Genomic DNA, 22,056 nt, shown 5'->3' on the forward strand with positions numbered 1-22,056 from the left:
TCCCTAACAATATCTAGTGCATAAATGTCAATATTAGCTTTCCTGTTTCAGGTAACTTGGGTATGTTTTTAATTAGCTGCAACTGTTGAGAGCTCAGTTTTACCTGCACTGCAGGATCTCTAAATCCTGTTGGCATCGGAGTGTGAAGTCCCCAGTCAAAAGTGAGGTCATATTCCTCCTGGATTGTGCCTGTATGTGATGAGCCTGGACTGGCGTGAATCCGAGACAATGAAATAATCACACCCATTAGCTCACTAGGGCCCTATTAAGATGTGGCCTGGCTTTCCTTCTATTCCTTATGCTTGGAAAAACTGACACAGTCATGGTGTGGAGAGGTTAGTGGCCGCTGCCTGATTGGAAGGAGTACTTGGGGAGCGAAGGTGAAGAATCCTCTCGAACCTTCTGGCGTGTGGTGGTAAAACTAAGCTCTTCTAACACTCATTTTTCCTGTTCTCGGCTTCTGCGACTGTAGGTCACTTGGAAGCAGTGGTTTCCAAACTCTTTACTGCTTTTTCTATTTCTGTTGACAGAGCCTACGTTTGGAAGGTTAGGGTGATTCCCTCCTCCTTTCTCTTTTATTGTTGGTTTTTTGTTTTTTGTTTTTTTTGAGGTTTTGTTTGTTTGGGGGCCATACTCCGTGATACTCTTGCTCCTGGCTCTGTCTGCACTCAGAGATCACTCTTAGTGGTGCTCAGGGGATCATATGAGATGCTGGGGATTGAACCCAAGTTTGCCATGTGCAAGGCAAATGTCTTACCCACTGTACTCTCTCCAGCCCCTGATTCCATTTTCTTTTTTGGTACTTCCTGTCATTATGCTAACTGCCTGCTACCTATCCTCCCTTTTCCTTTTTCAGGAGTGCCTGACCAACCCTGTGACCACTCCTGCATTGTACCCTTCAGCTAAAAACTCAGAGCATGTTCTCAATCTCCTCTCCAGAGCTCTAAGTGCAGTTTTGACATCTTAACGATGTCACTGTTTGTGTGTTCGACTGCTAGGTTGTACAACATCTGGATGGGAATGAGGCCTATCAGTTTACAGCTATTTCTCCAGTGCCTTTCTTTGATTAGCATGGGATGAGCACCTGAGAAACATTTGTTGAATGAATTAATTCCTGGACTTCTTGAAGTCCAGTGAAAAATTAAAAAAAAAATGTGGCCTTTCTCTAGGCTTAGGGATTCGTAACCAGTTTTAATTACATTTTTTGAAATGCTGGCAGTAGATTGAATGAAAATCACCAAGTTTAAGGATTAACTCTGAATGGGAGAAAAGATGATGCCACTGGGTATGGGTTGCACAAGAGGTTCCCAGAAATACTAAGCTATATTCCACATAGCCTTTAGTTCATCAGACTGATCCTGGTCCAATGGTGTTAAAAAAACAAACAAACAAACAAACAAACAAAAACAGTTAAAAATCACTAAGCTTAAAGGCCCCAGACTTAGTCCTGAACAGACAGATTTGTCAAAGAAACTACCTATTCTTTCTTTCATGCATACCCATGGCAAAAGTGGCCTAAAGAGCTAAAAAGTTGTGAGGGTAAACAGCCTTATTATTTTATGGCTCTTAGGATCATTCACCAACTGCCTTTAAAAATGCCTATTTTCCCCACATAACTGGAGATAAAACAGGCTAGAAGCAGATTATCTGATATCTCCTTTTTTTGTTTACTAGATATTGAGTCTATCTCATTTTTCCTGGGCCATCCTTTGAATCTAACCCAAATTTAAAACAGAAAACAACAAGTCACCCAACATTTAAGAAAGAGAAACATATTGGAGACAGGTCTGATGTTAGGATAGTTGTTTTGTTTTAGTCTTTCTTAGTGATCTGATGCCTTCTGTGTGGGTCAATGCCTGCCAGCACAGTTAGGCAGGAGTCTGTGAGGCATGATTTGTGCTATGTTGCTTCCTACTCTTCAGAGACCACCTGACACCAGAAACTTGCTGGCCCTGCTTCTGGGGAATATCCAGGGAACAAGCCCAGTTGGTCCTCTCATCAGATTGTAATGAAAAGTTGCTTGATAAATCAGTGAGGCTTAAAATATTCTTGGCAGTGGGAACAGGCAGTGGGAAGAACACGCTTTCTGTAGTTACAATGAGTTCATTATCCAAGGGCCGGAAGTAACCAAAATCATGGATTGGCTAATTATACATAACTCAAGGGTCATAAGCTTCAAGTCATTATGTGGGAATATTCATAAAGCACTTGAGTCCGGCTCCCTTAAGGAGGGGCAGGGGATGCATCTAGGGAAATTGCAGGGTAAAAGTCTGGGAATGTAGAGAGTATAGGATATTACTGGTCTGTACTGGAAGGGTTTAATTTATTATTGAGTTTTGTAAACAGATTCTTGGAAAACAGATACCCTAAGTCTTTCCCAGCTTTCAGATGGGATGTAAAAAGGAGAGACTTTAACCTTTCCTTGTGGTTGTCCAAATATCTACCCTATTTTTCTTAGTATGGGAAGCAATTGCCTTAACACCTTGGCCAGATTCCCAACGTGAACAGGGTGGCCCGTTTAAAACAGGCCTGTGGATGCTTCAGAGTGAGGAAAGGGGCTGTTGTAAAGCGCCATGTGTATGTGGGTGTTTAATGAATATGCGCTGATTAAATTGGCCACCCTGAATTATAACCTCATACCTTCTGCAGTTCCTCTCTGGTTTGGAGCTCCAGACAATATTCTTCCTACTTTCTGCCCAAACTTGTTAGGCAGAAATGCCACTACCTCTGGTAAGCACTGCTTAGGATTTCACCCCAAGTTCCTTTGTTTCCCTGGTGAGTCAAGGAAGTTAGCCTCGGAAACCCCACTCTTACAAAGGCTCCCCTAGATGCGGAGAGGTTCTGCATTCGACACACCCACAGCACCTCCCCTTAGAACCTTCTCGCTTCCATCTGTTTCCTTGCCTCGCTGCTAGCACAATACCAGTATCTGTCTGCGCAGATAGTGAACTCCGCTGCAAACAGAGGAGGCCTTGTCTGAAAAAGGAAAAGGCTCTGCTCTAAGGAATCAGGCAACCTGGGCTGATGGCTTCCTTTTTGCTTAAAGCCATCTGGGTAGTTGAGGGGAGTTATTTTGTCTCCACAAACCTGAGTTAATTTCATCCTGAGAAAGAAGGGGAGACAGAAATCAATGTCTTCCAAATGGAAAGCTGTGAATACTTGAGGTTACACAAATTCTAGGGGATTCAAATGTATGGTGTTTTATTTTAAAAATATGTTTAATGCAAAATTAATACTTTGCAGTTAAAAGGTATTAAAAGTCAATGATTCAAAATTGGGTCTTAAGGCTGCCTGACTGTCAGGTCTCCTTCATGTTTTTTTTTTCTTTTTTTTTATTGACTATAATTTTTATTTTAATCATAGAGCTTACATATCATTGACAATAATATTTTAGGTACATATTAATATAAAATCAGGGGAATTCCCATCACCGAATTGTCCTCCCTCCACCTCCATTCCCGTCCTTCTTCCCATATCTTCTTCCCTTACCCGCAGGGCTGCTAGAATAAGTGGTCCCTTTTGTGCCTAGCTTACTACTTAGTGGTCTTATACCTATTTGGTCTTGGTACCTCCCTTATTAAAAATATGGAACGCTTTATGAATCTGCGTGTCATCCTTGCACAGGGGCCATGCTAATCTTCTCTCTATCGTTCCAATTTTAGTATATGTGCTGCCGAAGCGAGCACTCCTTCATGTTTTTTAACTGTGTTTTGGATGTCACAGATGACTTTCCTTTGAAAATAAGTCTATTTATCTTTTCAGTTCTGAGAAACATTGGGCTGTTTTCATATACTCATAAACTAGATATAGAGTTGGAACAAAATGTTAGCTCTAATTTACTTATCCTCATCCTATTTGACCTAGTTACTTTTTGTCCACTCCCATTAGGTCAGTTCGTGTATGGGCTTTTTCTTTTCTTTTCATAAGCAAAGTTTTCTGATTTCTAAACACTATATATTAATTTATAAGAAAGCATAAATAGTTACTTCTCTCTCCCTTTAAAACTCAGTTGCTGTAATTTATTCATAACTCACTGAATGGAGACCACCTTTTTCTCTAAAAACTTTTATGTTGAAATTTGTGCAGAAATTTATATGGACCATTTACCTTTATGTGTTCAGATTACTTTCTTTTTTTCTTTTCTTCTTCTTCTTTTTTTTGGTTCCTTTTGGGTCATACCCAGCAGTGCTCAGGGGTTACTCCTGGCTCTATGCTCAGAAATGGTTCCTGGCAGGCTTAGGGGACCTTATGGGATGCTGGGATTTGAACCACCATTCTTCTGCATGCAAGGCAAATGCCTTACCTCCATGCTATCTCTCCAGCCCCCAGACTACCTTTTTCATATACAAGATCTCATGGTTTTTCACTGCAGGCTCATCAGATAATTGAAACAGGTATAGTGACCCTCATGTTTATAGATGGGTACACTCAGGTTCATGGAAACTGTCTTCCATCTATTTTGACTTAATGCACATGTTTTCCTCTTTATCCAACATCAGCAACAAATGTATATTGGGTAGAAGCTGTTATTTGCCTTATTTCGCCTTTCCACTGTTGCTTATTCCAGGAAATCCTCAATAGAGCTTCTCTTTCAAGGATAGACTGACATTGCCAGACTTGCTCAGGCTAACATTAAGTCACATGACATTATTTACTAAAAGACCTAATTGGTCTCACCCAACCCAGTTCCTGGTACATAAAAGTTACCCAATAAATATTTATTGGATGATGAGTGAATGAATGAATAAATCTATTTTTGAAAAAAAATCATCCCTCTGATTAAAATTTATGTGTTGGTGATATTCTTTGCCTAGAGAGTTTAGCCAATCTTTTTTTCAACTTCTAAGTCAATAGGATTTGCTCAAATACTGCCAAATACTTTAAAAGGGATAGAACAGAGATCTAGGGAGAAAGAAACAGTGGTAGGCCTGCAGAGGAAATCCCCTTTCTGGCTTTATCTACCTTCCTGTCGGTGATCTGGTTTCCTGTACCTCACCATGGATATGGGAAATGTGTCACTTTGCTTGGAGTTGACGGACAAGCTCACTCCCACTAGAGGGAGAGGACAGGCAGAATGGAGCAGTGTGAAGAGTAAGTGGAAAGGCAGATACATGTAGCCAAGTTAGAAAACTGGGAAAGACAGCAGAAAAGTTTGTGGGAAGACAATTTCTGTGGTCAGGAGATGTTTGAATGGAGAGGGGAAGAGAGATGTTTTGGATGCTCCGCCCAGAGTGTGGTCTGGCAGCTTTCCCCATCCTTCCCCAGAGAATGCCTCGTGAGCAAGGACATGGCATTTTCATGGAGGCATCTCTTGCTGGGCTCTAAGCAAGGCCCCCACTGGTGTGGTGAAGTTTTAGCAGGGTGAAGAAGGAGGCTACTCATCACAGAGGGAGCTACTCGCCCTCATCCGCTGTTAGTGGCTCCTGTGGTCTCTATAAACATATACTGTGTCTTCACATACTCGCAAATGCTAGTTATTGTCATATGATTGCATTGCCTCTGAAAGTGGATTGCCTGGAAAAAGTGATCTCCTCCTCCATTTTTATTACTCACTGTTCCTGGAACCACTTCCTGAAATCCCAGGCTTTTCCTTTTGCTCTCCTTCTCTCAGAGTTCCTCTTTCTCAAATATCCAAGGATCTGGAGATGTTCTCGTACTTGAAGTGTGCTTCTGAGAAGGCTACGGGAAGTGTTTGGTTCCACTTGGCAGCGAGGAGACGCCTATCCCTCCCGCTTTCCCCTCCCTCATCTTGGGAAGCTGGGAATGTGAGGGGACCCAAGTGCGATTGCCAAGGGCGCTCACACAGCCCAGCTAAAACGCACTGATTAACTGACCACACACATGTTCTCAGGATGACTTCTCACTTGAGAAATAGAAGCCAAGAACTGTGGTTAGTACCCCAGCAGGCCCCACATGGTTAGAGGTAATATACACCTATGCTTTCTGCCAGGGAGTTTTCATCAGTTTTCTCAAGGATGTGTGTGTGTGTGTGTGTGTGTGTGTGTGTGTGTGTGTGTGTGTGTGTGTGTGTGTGTGTGTGTGTGTATGTGTATGTGTGTGTGTGTGTGTGCCATCACACACAGGGTTGGGTTGGCATCAACAACCAGTGGCCTTTCAGTGCCAACAGAACCCCTGATTTTTGTTGCAATCTCAGGGTCCTCAGTCTTAAATCAGAACACTTGGATTGTATGAGAAAACTGGCTTCCAATCCCTCCTCCATCGGCCCACAGATGCAGTCACATATGCAGTGGGAGAGACTCCTAGGCTGGCCAGAATCACTAGATGAGAACTTCAGGTCTTTTCGGTTAGAGCTATCAATAGGGGGTGTGTCATTAATATTTAATATCAAATTATATTTCACACTTATTTTTTATATTTATTCTTAATCTTTTACTTCTAACAATTTCCCATCCCTTGTTCCTACCTTCCTTTCCTTCCTCTCTTTTTCTTCCTTCCTTCCTTTCCTTCTTTTTCCTCTCTCTTTTTTCTCTCTATTAGTGAACTATTTGCTTCTATTTTTGGGTGATGTAAAATCAAGACCATGGGCAGTAAGTGACCTTTCAGAATCATATAGCTAGTTAACAAGTTGAACTCTTAATTTACTAGAATTTCAATACTTTCATCCATCTTATCTGAGAATCATTCCATGGGTGTGTGTGTGTGTGTGTGTATATATATATATATATATATATATATATATATATATTTAGTTGTTTCTTAAAAGATAATATCCCCTAAATAACCAGGTGACTTCCTGTTTAAAAGCTATAGATTAGAATTCAGGAGAGGCTTAGAGGTAAAATACTTACCTTGCATGTATGATGCCCTGTATTCAATTCCCACTGCCTGAAACAAAAACAAACAAAAGATTCTAAACTCATTTGTTTATTCAATAAAAGATTATCAGTTACATTTTCTCTGTTAAGTCTGCATGAAAAGACAAACCTCACAATCACAATTACTAAAAATGTAAGTGTTTTCATTTTACTCTCTTGATTGAATTTAATATTTTAAGTATTTTTTAATTTTAATATTTAATATTTTAATAATATTTTTATTTAAGCACTGTGATTAAAGAAATGTTCATAATTGGGGGCTGGAGCAGTGACGCAAGTGGTAAGGTGACTGACTGCCTTGCCCGTGCTAGCCTAGGACGGACCTCAGTTCGATCCCCTGACATCCCATATGATTCCCCAAGCCCAGAAGCGATTTCTGAGTGCATAGCCAGGAGAAACCCCTGAGCATCACCGGGTGTGGCCCAAAACAAACAAACAAACAAAAAAAGAAATGTTCATAATTGGATTTCAGTCATAGAATGTACACTGCCCTTTTCCCACCACAAATATCTCTTCATTTCCCTCCCACCTCTATCCCCTGCCTGTCTCAGGAATAGGCATTCTGCTTCTCTCTCTTACTCTCTTCTTTCTAACATTGTGGTTTGCACTATTGTCAATGGGGGGAGCCATGCATAAATCACTTTTTAAGATTTTTATATTCCCTTACCCAACTTAATTTGGGCTGACCATCTCACTCAGCAGACTGGCACTAATGTATCTGTTACTCCAAAACCCACCTTAAATGCATATTCTACTGAGAGTACATGGATAGTTTCCTGGGATAAGAAGGTGGCATAGTTAGGAGAAGATTTCTGGGGACGAGGGTGGGGGGAGAAACTTGTTAGATCACTAGGATATTTTCATTGCTTTTTTCCCTATCCCATCTGGGCCTAACTCTAGTGGTGCTTACTTTCAGACCATTCTACTTTCTGATACTGAATAGTTCTGTTTATGATAACTTGAATTCTATGGTTTACTCTCATCCTTCTAAATAAGGAACCAACCTGAAAAAAATTCTTTTCAGGGATGGTGGATCACATCCAACATTGTTTGAGGGGCTTGTGTGTAGAGAGGAAGCTATGTGGTGCTGGGGATAGAACATGGGATTCCTTCCAGCACTTGGAGCTATCTCCTCTGCCTGCCCCAACCCCCAAATTCTTAATTTGCTCTTCTGTTTCTCCCCTGTGGAAACAGCCATTCATTATATTTTTGTTGCTGATACCCTTCCAGTATTTTAATCTCTCTGGATGCTTGTGAACTAGAGTCTACCATTTCAAAGTATCAACATAAGTTTATAATATATCTCATTCAAGCCTTTTCAGAAGTTTTGCCTCTATTATGTATCCTCAGGTACTGTAGTATATATGCTCAGCTTGTTTGCAACTCAGAAAGTTGTTCCTCAAGAAACTGTTGGCCAAGTCTGAAGTCATTTGGGTCCAGAGTCTCCCGAGGGATGCTGCTAGCCAGGCTAGCATGCTACCTACCAGGACAATCCAACCCCTGCTTGTCAGCTGGGTGCCAAGATGCAAGGCAGATCTACTCTGGAGGCACCTGAGCTGATTGAGATACTGATGAGAGAAAGTGAGTCACCTTAGCTTCAGGCTGTCCTCTCCCTTTATGGTGCCACATTACTGCCCAGGAAAGGCAGCTGACCCTGGGACATGGAATTGTGTTCTGCAATAAAATTCTGCTTTCAAGAAGACTGGATCTCAGTTATTCCAAGTGTTGCTCCTCACGCTTGATGTTCTGGTCTTTACCAGTATATCTTGCTGCTCTTTATCCTTAGACGCGAGCTCAAGAATAGAATAAAATATATCTCCAGTCATTATTTGATCTAAACTTGACCCTGACAGCTGGCAAGTCTCATTCTTACAGTTGTTCCCTGTACTCCGGGTCAGGCCCAAGGCCCCTTTCTAGGACTAAGGTGAGCAGGTAGCCCTGAGTGGGGGAAGTTGGGGGTATGGTGGGAATAAGGCATCCACATTCTCCTTGAAAGCTTCTTTCTTGATATATTTATGTAGGCACATGTTCTGTTGAGTAGCTCGAAATTCTTCTCATGGGACAGCTTTTCATTTTACAAAAGCAAAACTCATTTGCTTCAATGAAGTTTAACTTAGTTGTTTAAAGCTTATGACTTTATTCAATGAAATAAGTAGGCAGACAAGGAGAAAAAAATAAACCAACTTACTGTAGTGCCTAAGCGATAGGATTTTTTTTCAAACCTTTTCTTTCTGAAAATTTCTATTGTTTACATGGTCAGAACTTTATTATTAAGGAGATTATTTAAAAAAAAAAAAAAAAAAAAACCATGAACTAATTCTCCCAAGAATGAGGCAGGATTTTCCAGTATGGTTATGCTCTGGCTGACTTAGTGCCAGGTGAAGTTCTGTCATTACAGCTGGCCAAGTAAGGCCACATGGAGGGAGAAGAGTTCCACTGAGAAAGCGGCAGAGAAGAGTCTAAAAGAGGACCTGGTCAGGAGGACAGTAGATGACAAAGCAAGCAGTTAGGTCCTGTGCTATCAGCACGCCCACGTGGTCTCAGTATGCACAGCTTCAAAGATCACAAATGGCAAATGCTTGGGAAAGAAAAGGCCCCACACTCCAGAGTTTTGACTAAAAGAAACTGGTTTTAAGACCAGAATGGAAGTTCCCTTTTTCTTGTTGATTTTAGTTTCCAGTCCAACCCTTGTTAGCATTCTTCTTTATGTAACTATGTGCCTCTTATTTATTTTTGGTTTGGTTTGGTTTCGTTTGGTTTGATTTGGATTCACATATGGCAATACTCAGGACTTAATCTTGGCTCTGTGCTTGGGGATTACTACAACTGCTCAGGATACCATATGCGGTGCCAAGGATGGAACATAGGTTGGCTGCATGCAAGGCAAGAGCCCTACCCGCTATGTTGTCTCTCCAGAACTCAGTTGTGCACCATGTTAACAATTGTTATGAGGGATTTTTATCCTAAATAACAAGAGTTTATTACAAATTACTCGGCTTCTCTAGTGGCATCTCTCCGAAGCTATCTGACGAGCACTCTCCATGATATGAGTGATTACTATATTTTGAAAGCAGAGTTGTGATTCCTTTTCCTGAAGATGATTTTTTTTTATTTTTGCCACCATATTCTTTTTGACTGGACAGAAGAAGGCTGGACTGGGTTAGACAGTTGTGAGGACAGAGGAGAAGCCTGCGTGAGCGCACTGCAAACAGAGATGGGCGCGTTAAGTTACTGCAGTTGCCATCTGTCTCTGTTTTGCTAAGTCATTAGCTGGGACACCACATTGTGTTAATCCCCACTTCCCCTGGCTATGAGCTGGAGCCAGATCTCTAGGGAATAGTGGCACAGCTCAGCCTGTCTCTCTGTCAGCTGACATATCCTCTTCATGGCCAGCAGCCTGCCAGGCCTGCTGTGCTTCTCTGAGCTCCGCATGGGGGTGAAGGCTTCAGCCAGTCCCCAATGAAAGAAATGGACACCTCTGAACTTATCTCCTTCTTCTAAAGAATCTTCTAGCTCAGGTGATAGAAGCTGGCCTTTTACTCCCTAGATCCCTCTTCCATCCTTGCACTCCCTCCAGGCTATTTGATCATAAGGTGCATTTCCATCCACCCCTCTCCCAGACTATAGGCATCTCTCCTGAGCACCCCTTGAACATCCAAGAATGAGTAAAACCTAATTTATTCCCCACAACAGGGCCCAGAAATACACAACTAATTTATGGTGCTAACCCTGCAGTGGGAGTATTCAGGAATAATATCTGCAGCCTGCCTGGCCCAAGCCCAGCAGATAATGTCAGTGTCTCTACTGATGAGCCAACTTGGATATGTAGAGCATGTCTGTGGACTTTTCTTTTTTAAGCCTATGGTCCTTTTTTCTCACGACTAGATAAATTTGTGAAATATGGCTCTCAAAATGAAAATATTCTCTATTCATTGTAAACTTTGCAGATATTTGTGAATTCCACTTGAGGTGTTTTAACATATTTTAACATATAGGAACTCACTTAATGGTGCCTTGAAGCTAGGTACTATTCCTCTCACTAATTTGCAGATGAGGCCCTTCATTGGAGGCCCTAAGAGGTCAAGTGATGCTTATATATGTGAGTGGGAGGGTGGTGCTCAGGCACTATTCTTGACTCTGTGACCCCTAGCAGAGCTCAGGGACCATATGTGGTGTCAGGGATTTGACCTGGGCTCTCCTATATGCAAGGCAAGTACTATCTTTCTGTACTGTCTTTCTGGCCCTAAGTGGTCTATCTAAAGGCAGATAGCTAATAGGCAGCAGAACCACAATGGAAACCCAAAGATTAACTCCAGAGTCTGACTTCCTCTACCATGACCACTTAAGGTGGGTTCTTAAACTTCTTGTACCCTCTTTCCTCAAACACTCTTTCCAGAATGTGCCGGTTCTTCAAATGTGAATCATCAACAGTTTGGGCAACACCCACTGAAAGTTGCACATGGCCCATTTTTACTAATGGAAATTTTGAGGTAGAAGAACAAGGACTGACAGAAGGCCACACGCAAACGATTGGCAGAGCGCAGGAGTCCTGTTTTTCTGCTGACTGTCCATCTGCTAAGCATTTCCCCACAACTCATAACTATGAGATGAGTAGGCAGACACTAGAAGTTAGATATTCTTTGATCTGCTTACCCTGTCAACTGGGGCAGCTCCATAGACAATTGGGTTAAGTTCCCAACCCAAATACTAAATACTGAATGGTCTATGCAGGATATAAAGCATTTATATATGAGTCCGTGACTCATACAAATGCAGTAATAACATACCATTTCCCATTTCTTCTTCTGTCAAATATTTTTACACGTCTCTGGGAGGCAAGGGTTACAGATAAATCTGCATCTTTCTTCCCACATTTATCAGGAATTGTAACAGCAGGATATGTCAGAGAACAGAATATGCTCCTTTTGGTCTTTCTGTGGCTGTCTCTTTCCTAATAATGTCTATAACCCCATTGGTCCTCCTGTTGCCTCCAGTTTCACTGTGTTGCATTGTCTGTTAATGATGGAGGACTGGAAAGTCCATCTAGAATGCTTATTTCTAGACTTGAGTATTTTTGCCTGGTCTCAAGAGGGGCTTCCCAGACAGCAGTGAGAATGTGGTTGTATCTGCCCTTCAACTCTTCCTTTCTAACTTTACTGACACTCAGCTACAAAGATACCCCCAAAGACAAGGGAAAGCATATGCCACTTACAGTATCCAAATATTGATTTACGTCAAGGGAAAATTAGAACTCGATCAAACTCTACATCTGTTAATAAGTTCTATTAATAAAAGTCTGTTTGTCCCTGAGAGTAGAATTCAAAAAGAAAAAAACCAAAGTTATAGATAGCATTGAAGTCACAAAAATAACGAGGATAATAGTATCAAGGATAGTTGTGGTTTTTCTCTGTGGGAAGACACACAGAAATAAATGCATGTTGGCTGGAAGACAAACCCTGAGGTGAAGCGACAGGTATGCTGGCCCATTGAAAGGCTCTTCTTTTCATTTTTTACATTTTAGCAGTCTCAGATGGATAGAACCCAGATAAGTCAGAGTGCCTGCACCTTTTTAAACTCCCATTTGACTCAGAACTTCCAGCCAAAATATACCTGCAATCCTTCAAGTTAGAACTAGACTTTAGTTCACTCTAGTTCTCTTAAATGATGTACAGATTGTACAGCCTACAGCAAATAACAGGAAAACTTCAAGCATAAACCTTTTGTTTTTGTTATTAACTTTATTTCTGAGTTTTTAAATATAGCAATGCTGATTTACTGTTGACAAGAGCATTGCACCTCTGAAGCCAGAATGCATCATGGTATATTAATTTCTTTGTGTTTACCTTTTAGCTAGAGCTCTTTTATTGAATGTACCTTGAGTCACTCAGTAGAAAATCATGTTTTGAGTCACTTCAGTAGAAATTGGAAATTATCCTAAGGTAAATGGTATTATCTATAGAAATTAAGAACTAGAACTGACTTAAGGAACAGATTAGATTAGTACTATATACCAACAAATCAATCCAAAGTTCTCTCTCTCTTTCACCCTCTCTTTCTCTCTCTCTCTCTCTCTCTCACTCTCACTCACTCACTCACACACACATACACACACTGCTGACACACACAGAGTTTATTTCTTCTAAAAGAAACTTCAGCCAAATACATGTCTTGCTAGACTGTACTGTTGAGGTGATATTCTCTTGACATGTGGCTATTAAGCCCTTGAAGTATACTGTAAGTGTAAAATAGACATGAGGTTCACAGATTTTGTATGCAGTAAAATAATGTAAAATGTCCAAATTTTTATGTTTAGTACATGTTAGAATGACAATGATTTGGATATATCATGTTAAATATATCGCTATCTATTTACCCATAACTTTGTATTTTTAAATGACTATTTGAAGCATATTCTATATTTTTATTATATTTATAGTATTTTGATAGTTTGACCAAATTCGACATAACACAAATATCTCCATGGTTTAGTAAGCCTGACTTAGTTTACTTAGTTTCCTTAAGGAACACTGAGGGATTATAGCATATCACCAATAAAGTACAGTTTGCTCCATTCTTTTTCCTTTCCCATTACCATTTTTTCAATTTTTTTTAATTTAACGAAAGTACTACAATTTACAAAGTTATTGACAGATGAGTTGAGTTTTAGGTATATATTTTTGTTTGTTTGTTTTTGAGCCTCTCCCAGTAGTACTCAGGGGTTACTCTTGGCTCTGCACTCAGAAATCATTCCTGGCAGGCTCAGGGGACCATATGAGATTCCAGGGATAGAACTCAGGTTGGCCGAATGTGAGGCAAATGTTTTACTGTTGTGCTATAGCTCCAGCCCCTAGGTATATAATATTTTAACACAAATCCCATCACCAGAGTCAAGTTCCCTCCACCAATAGTTCCCATACTCCATCTCCCCTAACCTTTTACCTCGGCCCCCCCCATATGCAAATCACAAAATATCATCATGATTGCAGCTTAGATCTCATGCTTTGTTGAGCCTGTACTACACCACCCTCCCACATCACTAGTATAGCCAAAGTCCCAACCACTGTTTCCCCATTATGTCCCTTTCACATCTTTCTTTTTCCCCATGAGCAGGAACAATTAATTTCTTCATTTTGAAAGTCGATTTGTGTGCTCACTGGCTTCAAAATAGCTGCTCTTCTCTGCTAGGTCTTACAATAGGTTCTAGTATTATGAAATTCCATCTTACAGTGTATTCCTTCTTACAGATTAAGCCACTTGTCATTTTTTGACCTGAATGTAAACTCAAAGCCAGAAATACACCTCCCCAATGTGCATCATTTGGTCCAGGCTGAACCCAAATCAAATGAAGACTTGGATTTCCAGAATCACCATGAAGATGATGCTGTTAACAGTGCCAGCGTGAGGGACAGTAAGAGTTACCAGTCAGGGGACCCGGAGAGATCGCACAGCGGCGTTTGCCTTGCAAGTAGCCGATCCAGGACAAAAGGTGGTTGGTTCGAATCCTGGTGTACCATATGGTCCCCCATGCCTGCCAGGAGATATTTCTGAGCAGACAGTCAGGAGTAACCCCTGAGCACTGCCGGGTGTGGCGTAAAAACCAAAAAAAAAAAAAAAAAGAGTTACCAGTCAGGGCTCTTTATTGATGTAAATTTGCGTTTCCCTTCCAGCTTTCACAGAACTAGGTTCCAGAGTCTCTTTGTCAGTAATGGAGTTATAGATATATTACTGTTTTCTCCTATGGTGGCCCCCTCTGAAAGAAGACAGTTGTTCTTCTGAAGGTAGTTTGAAATATTTCAACCCAAAAAAAAAGTTATTTCTTACAATGGTTGTGATTGATAATATGTAGGAGGAAACATCTGGATTCAGGCTTTGTTTTAAGTCACTCTGTGTTAGGTAGAGAGGGCACACCCAAAGGTACTCAGGGTAACTCTTGGCTTTGTACTCTGGAATTACTCCTGGTAGTGTTCAAGGATTATATTCACTGCAAGGATCAAATCCACATGCCAGCCACATGCAGGGCAAGCACCTTAACTGTCCCTCTGGTCTCCATTTTAAGTAACTTTTACAATGAAGTACATCTCACCAAAAAAGTGTATATCTCATAAGTATGCACCAACTAAGAAATGGATTATTAGTAGTACCTCAAGAAGCTCTTAGTTTCTGTCGCAGTTTTATTTCCCCATCCAAAGGAAACCACTACCTGAATTTCTCCAAACATAGATTCCATATGCCTGATTTTGAGCTCTATAGAAGTAAAATTATATGCTAGGTATTATTTGTGACATATTTCTTTTTTCAGCATTACATTTATAACGATGTCTGTGTGTCAATAGAAAATAAAGATAGCGCAAAAGAAAATAAAAATACAATCCTGCTACAGTAAGGTAATATAAAATAATCAGTGTTTAGAATTCTAGGTACTTTTCTATGCATACAAATGCTCTCATAATTTGACTATAGTATGTATATAAACTAGTATATATAACATTTTCAGATTTGCTTTTTTATTTATTTAATATAACAGATATGCTAAACTATTCTAAATGTTGATCTATCTTTTTTTTTTTTGGTTTTTGGGCCACACCCGGTGATGCTCAGGGGTTACTCCTGGCTGTCTGCTCAGAAATAGCTCCTGGCAGGCACAGGGGACCCTATGGGACACCGGGATTCGAACCAACCACCTTAGGTCCTGGATCGGCTGCTTGCAAGGCAAACACCCCTGTGCTCTCTCTCCAGGCCCAATGTTGATCTATCTTAAGGAGGTTGCATTCCAAACTGACCTAAATGTAATATAGAAGTGGAAATTTGCATTGTTAAAAATAAGGAACACACTACAGTAGTTACCTATATAAGTGATTTGGATTTATCAAGATTTGATCTCTTCTGATCAGGCTTCCAGAAGACTTTTGGATGAATGTAAAAATCAAAGTAGATGATTGCATTGCCAGGAAATCATAAACAAGACCAACTTAAACATTTTGTTTCTCAGTGAATCTTCTGAAGTTTTCTCTGTTTAAAGTCCAGTGCATAATCATGGGGAACTCTGATGATTCTATGTGGCTTATTGGATTCTGTCTTCAAGTCCTAACTTATTCTAAAATGTGCAAATTTTTTTCTTTTCGCCCCCTCAGTTGAGAGCCTCATTGCCAGTAAAAAAAGATATTTATAAGTTCTTGAGTTTCTGACTATTTTTAAAATTTCCTCACTAACATATCCATCAGCATGAATATAATTGCTGAGCTGGTTCATAACTAGATTCCATACAAATCTTCAGTAATGGAAACATACAAATTCTCATCTCTTTTTGTAAAGTGACCCATTTATTTCCCTTGTCTTCACAATGAGAATTGACCCTGTTGTTTGGTTTATAAATGCTATATTTTCAATTGAGGTGTCATCCTTTCTCATTTTGTCTTGTATGTAGTGGAATATGTTGGTTGGCTTTCTTGAGGCTAGAATACTAGACTTCTGAGGGTTATGCCTCTGCAGCAGTGAGAGAAGCCACTAGTCCTGTGGGCCAGTTAAGTGAGAGTTTATCATCTGAGATTCTTCAGACTGTCAGAGAATCCTGGGAACCAGCATTAGCTTAAGCTTAACAGAAAGAAAGAGAATAAACTATGGCTAGGGAAAATTCTAGAGTCATTGTCTTCATACCTACATTAGTAGTCTAACATCTTGAAAATGGAAGGGGTGTTAGAGATTCTTAGTTTTATTCCCTCCTTTTTCACATGGAGAAATAGATGGAAGGAGGTGACAGAATTAGTCACAGGATTGAGTTGAAAGCTTTCTTTGATGTTTCATCCACTACCCAGATGCCAGCCCTACATAAGTGATACAAGGAGAGACAGTGTTTGAGGACTGAGTAGGAGACTTCTGATCTTGGAACTAGTGATCTCTGGAGGATGTAAAGCATACTCTTTTCCAGGCCACCACTAAGAAACTGGAAGTATTGTTTCATCCTCCTTCTTTCCTCACCTTGGCTTTGGGATGGTGAGAGGAATTTGGCATTTTACTTGATCATCATGGGAAAGTTGGCTTTCTGCTGAACTGAACTTAAAAGTTCAGTCAGAAGATGTACAGACGACGCTTACCTTCTGAAGGCAGTGTCCAGCGCTGGGGATTGATTCGATTCATGACATTTATTTTCCTTCCTTCCTTCCTTCCTTCCTTCCTTCCTTCCTTCCTTCCTTCCTTCCTTCTTCCTTCCTCCCTCCCTCCCTTCCTGCCTGCCTTCCTTCCTGCCTTCCTTCCTTCCTTCCTTCCTTCCTTCCTCCCTCCCTTCCTGCCTTCCTTCCTTCCTTCCTTCCTTCCTTCCTTCCTTCCTTCCTTCCTGCCTTCCTTCCTTCCTGCCTTCCTGCCTTCCTTCCTTCCTGCCTTCCTTCCTTCCTGCCTTCCTTTCTTCCTTCCTTCCTTTCTTCTTTTCTTCCTTCCTCCTTCCATTTTTCCTTTTCTTCCTTCCTTTCTTCCTTCTTTCCTTTTCTTCCTTCCTACCTGCCTTCTTTCCTTTTCTTCCTCCCTTCCTTCTTTTTCTTCCTCCCTCTATTTTTCCCTTCTTATGTCTTTCCTTACTCCCTCTTTTTCTCCTTCCTTACTCCCTCTTTTTCTCCTTCCTTCCCTCAATCCCTTCCTCCTTTTCTTCCTCTCTCCTTCACTTCCTTCCTTTCTTCCTGTTTCTACCTTCTTACCTCTTTTTCTCCCTACCTTCTTTTCTTCCCTCCCCTTCTCCCTCCTTTCTTTCTTCCTTTCTTTATTTCTCTCTTCCTTCTTACCTCCCTCTTTACCTCTTTAATAGTGACTATTCATAGTAAACATATTTCAAAAGTTTTATTAATACAATTTTTCAAATTCAATGATCTTCCTGATATCACAGATGTTATCAGTTGTTGAGTTTTTAGTATGCAAAGATGCTGAGCTTGCCCTTCTGAAATTCTTTCAGGGTCAGTTCACCCTATGGTCTAGGTTTTGGTCTCGATCCAGGAAATGAGAATATTTTCAAGTCACTGGGGACTCTCTTGGCCTTGAGCAAAAGTAGGATCTGAATCATTACCTAAGAGACCTTTGTAGATTGTCACAGTTGGCAGCCTCAGGATTTGAGCTAATCCTGGAAATTCTTTAACTTCCCAGAAAGAAGGTTCCACAAGGTCAGGCTGAGATCCACAGAGAGAGCAGATGGAATAAAGCTTGCAAGGAGTCACTTTTATGGCTGGGCTTGAAAATAAATAAAATATTCCTCCTCTCTTAAAAAAAAATCAGTGAGCCCTTGACTTTCAGGGGGTATCTATTCTTTAGTCTTTTTTTTGCCTGTGCTTGGGGGTAGGATATGGAGAGGTGGGAAGAATGCACTGTAATCACTGAAAGAAAAGCCAGCGGACTTGTTGACTTGGTTCCCATGGTGAATGCAAGGCAGGCCAGGCCAATAGAAACAACTGAGATATTACAAAAATGTGTTTCTTTCTGGTGGCTGCACAGTCAGTCCTTTATACCCAGTCACTGTAATCAGCCCATCACCCCAAATCCTTTCCATGGTCATTATTCTAGTTGCTGCGGGGGCTGCCTCTCCTGCAAACAAATGTTGATTTTACTAAATATTCCTTCCCTCCCTCCTTCTCTCTCTCTCTCTCCTTCTCCCCCCTCACTCCCCCTCCCCCTGCACCCTCTTCTCCCCCCCTTCTGTCCCCCAACTTCCTTTGAGGCAAATAAAGACATTCAAAACAGCACTTAGGAAAAGAAAGTAGAAAAGATCAGAGAGATAAAATGATGCAGGTTTCCTAAGGGCTTGGGTCCCTGGCTCAGGCAGCACAAATTACAAACTATGAAGCCACCTGTAAAATCCAGTTTTAATTAACTTGAAAGCACATCCATGTTATTTCATTAAAATGAAATTTTACTTAAACGGGAAACCTCTGCTACCAGGTACATTGGGCCATTGTTCGTGTGGATGGGGGCTTGGCAAGAGAATCCTGCATTTAAAAAAATACTAAATAGACTGCTTCTTTGGGGCCTTCCTATGCTTAGGAGGACTTGTCTCGGGTTGCTTGGAATGTAGGAGTTGCCCCAGGTAGGGCCCAGGTTCAAAATGTCACCAATCTATTTTATGACCCTTCACTCTTCTCTGTCTTCTTGCCCACTTGCCTGTCTTCATGCCCCAGGCCTCCTTCTATTTCCCACCTTGTGCGGATAGAATTGATCCCCACTCTCACTTGAATGGATAGTGAATGAGACATAGGGATGCTCTCTCAGGCATCCTAGGAAAAGGAGCTGAGGTCACCAGAAAGAAACCAGTGGAAAATAGAACTCCCTTGGGGCCGGAGTGGTGGTGCAGTGGTAGGGCGTTTGCCTTGTGAGCAGCTGACCTAGGACAGACCGCGGTTAGATCCCTGGTATCCCATATGGTCCCCCAAGCCAGGAGCGATTTCTGAGTGCAGAGCCAGGAGTAACCCCTAACCATCACCGGGTGTGACCAAAAAAAAAAATACAAAAACAAAAAAAAAAAGCTAAGAGTTAGGAAGAGCTTCAAGATCACCCCAACAGAGACCCTTCCTCTTCCCACAAAGGACCCTGACACTCAGGCAGACCTGGGGATTGGGGTGTGCTTGTGGGGGGGGAGGGGGACCTGACTCAGTGCTTAAAAGCCATTCAAGTTGGTCTTCTTCATCTAGTCCTTTCCCTTCCCACCCATCCTCTAGCTCTGTGGCCCTGATGATTTCAACACTGGCCACAGCCAGCCAGCCAGTCAGCTCTGTCCAGTCAGCAGATCCGCATTACAGGCTGCCATGGGACATGTGCACGTTCCAAATCAGGGGCATGGCGGAGTTTTAGTTCCAGTTCTGCCTTGGCTTTGTGAGCTGAAACGAGTCACTTCTTCCTTTGTCCAGTCCCCCTATTGGTAAGGAGAAGATAATGAACCTTTCCACCTATCAGGCTCACTTGAGTGTTAGAAAGAATAATGAGGTGATATTTGTAAAGTGCTTTGAGCCGGCTGGGAAAGAAGAGGGAGTGAGCTCAGTAGAACCGCATTATTAGCTGGAAGCACTTATCAATTGAGCTGTTTAACAATAGTGCAGAGTAAGAATACTCAGAAATGAATTCCAGGGACCTAGCCTTGCTTTGAATGTCGGAGGAGGATTAGTGGGGATCTAATAGGTATTCCACTTCTCCTATTTCTTTAGTGCACTGTCAAATGAGGAAAGGTAATTACATTCTTCTATGTCGGATTCCTGCCCCCCCCCCCAGTTTCAATTGGGATGTCAAATAGATGGTCTTCTATTCTCCTGCGAGGCTGTGTTGTTGTGTTGTGACCGTCAAAGCCTTGGGCATCTTCTGTCCCCCGGGTAATTTCACTTAGAAACCATACAAAGTAATTTCTATGTGGTGGCCTGGCTGCTGTTTATAAAGATGATTAGCAGAGCTTCTAAAGCTAAAGCACCTGAGAAGCAATTTGGATGAAACTGGGAAATTAAAAAAAAACATGTCTTCATCTTTGTGTACACACACACACACACACACACACACACACACACACGAGTCAATCCTTGGGAATTTTCTAATAGCTTGGGTGTATTGGGAATTTTCTTGTAATTTGGATGTACAGGCATTGTAAAATGGGTGCTAGATAGCCTCTGTGGCTTCCTCTTTGATGGGGCAATGGAGCCCTGGCTCAGCCTTGCTTCCAGTGAATTTGCTTGCCAGGGTTCTGTATACCCAGACCCCTCCTTGAACCCCACTTACTCCATCCAGATTAGATGAGCTACTTAAGGGGCAGGAAACCTGAGGGAGTGTTTGCAAAGGATAGCTGTTTCTCCAGCTCTGCTCTTCTGTTTTCAGCCCCTCAGCCCCTAACTGCCCGTCACTCCAGTTCTCAGGGCTAGAGAAGAAGAGGAAAGAAAATCAAAACCAGAGACAGCTTTTCAGTCCTGTGGGCCAACTGGACAATGAGCCTGGAAGACTCTGGTTCCCTCATTAGTGGGCAGGAGCAGGACTGGATTTTATCATCCCCCTTCTGGGGAGGTAGGGGAAGGTCAAGAGGTCACTTAGAACAATAATTTTCCCGATCAAAGTTATATTAAGGAAATTATACTGATTGCATCTTGCTCCCTGAAGTTTATGGGCCTCTTTATAATTGCAGTTTCCCCCTTTTCCTAACTGTTCCCCAATCTCTCAGTTCTCCAGGTCTCCATCTGCAGAAGCTGACTGGGGGGATGGGGGTGGGGTTCCCCTCTGAGACTAGCTGTAGGCTGAGGGCTAGTTGCAGCTTCATCCTGGTGCCTTTCTTTGCCTCTCCCTCTCCCTCTATCTCTGTCCCCATTTGTCTCTGTCTCTCTGTGTCTGTCTCCCTGTCTCTGTCTCTGTCTCTCTCTGTCTCTCTGTCTCTCTCTGTCTCTCTGTCTCTCTGTCTCTCTCTGTCTCTCTCTCTCTCTGTCTCTCTGTCTCTCTGTCTCTCTCTCTCTCTCTCTCTCTCTCTCTCTCTCTCTCTCTCTCTCTCTCTCTCTCTCTCTCTCCCCCCCTTGCCTCCAATCCACACAGAGAACCACTCTTGACTTTGAATTCTACACCTTGGTGGGGGCCAACTCTGACCTCTGAGGCCAACTCCCAGATTTCTTCCTGGTTTTCACCAACTCTGTACTGTTTCCTCAGGGGGGAAAAAAAAATCCTTTCTCTATTCAGAGACTCCATAAAGTAATATGGGATTTACTTGGCAGCATCCTCTGGCCTCTTTCAAAGACTCAACTTTCTTGTTTATCGTAGTTTGAATATCTCAAGTCTCTGAAAGCATTTGGAATAGTTTCTTCACTTCCCTCTCCCAGGGTATCTATTTTGTCCCAGACGTGCCTCCCCCAAGATGTGTGTTTGGGGAATAGGAGGAGGTGGAGGCCAAGGTTCTAGGCCTCAGCTGCTGTCCTTTCCTTCACCTCTGCCAGGGCAGACCAGAGCTGGGGTGACCTTTCCGAGCTTGGCCAGAGAGAAGGCTGTGGAAGAAGCCATCGTCCTCCTCCTCCCCCCACCCCACAACTGGCCTCCCCTCTGTGGCCACAGCTGCTGGCCCTCCCGCCCCCCTCGCCTGCCCTTTTTCTCAGCAAGCTTCAGCTCCGGTGCCCTGTGCTGTGCTTGCGCCGCTGGGAACAGAGGTCTGTCCCCTGCACTGGCCTGGACTCCCCACACTAGAACATTCAGGCGTCAATGGGAAACAGCGAGATCTGTTAGCAGAACCCTTTTCTTCGGG

General features: G+C 42.1%; 1 protein-coding gene and 1 non-coding gene across 2 annotated transcripts in view; one reads left to right on the top strand and one right to left on the bottom strand.

Moving 5' to 3' along the window:
• RAD51B (RAD51 paralog B) overlaps window positions 1-22,056 on the top strand; it is a 632,113-nt gene that overhangs the window by 522,991 nt on the left and 87,066 nt on the right. The gene's annotated exons all lie outside the window — the stretch shown is intronic.
• LOC126005702 (U6 spliceosomal RNA) lies at window positions 3,580-3,686 on the bottom strand. The gene has a single exon (XR_007494741.1). It is a non-coding gene; the product is annotated as a U6 spliceosomal RNA (small nuclear RNA).

Source organism: Suncus etruscus, chromosome 3 (assembly GCF_024139225.1).
Source record: "Suncus etruscus isolate mSunEtr1 chromosome 3, mSunEtr1.pri.cur, whole genome shotgun sequence".
NCBI classification, from domain to species: Eukaryota; Metazoa; Chordata; class Mammalia; order Eulipotyphla; family Soricidae; genus Suncus; species Suncus etruscus.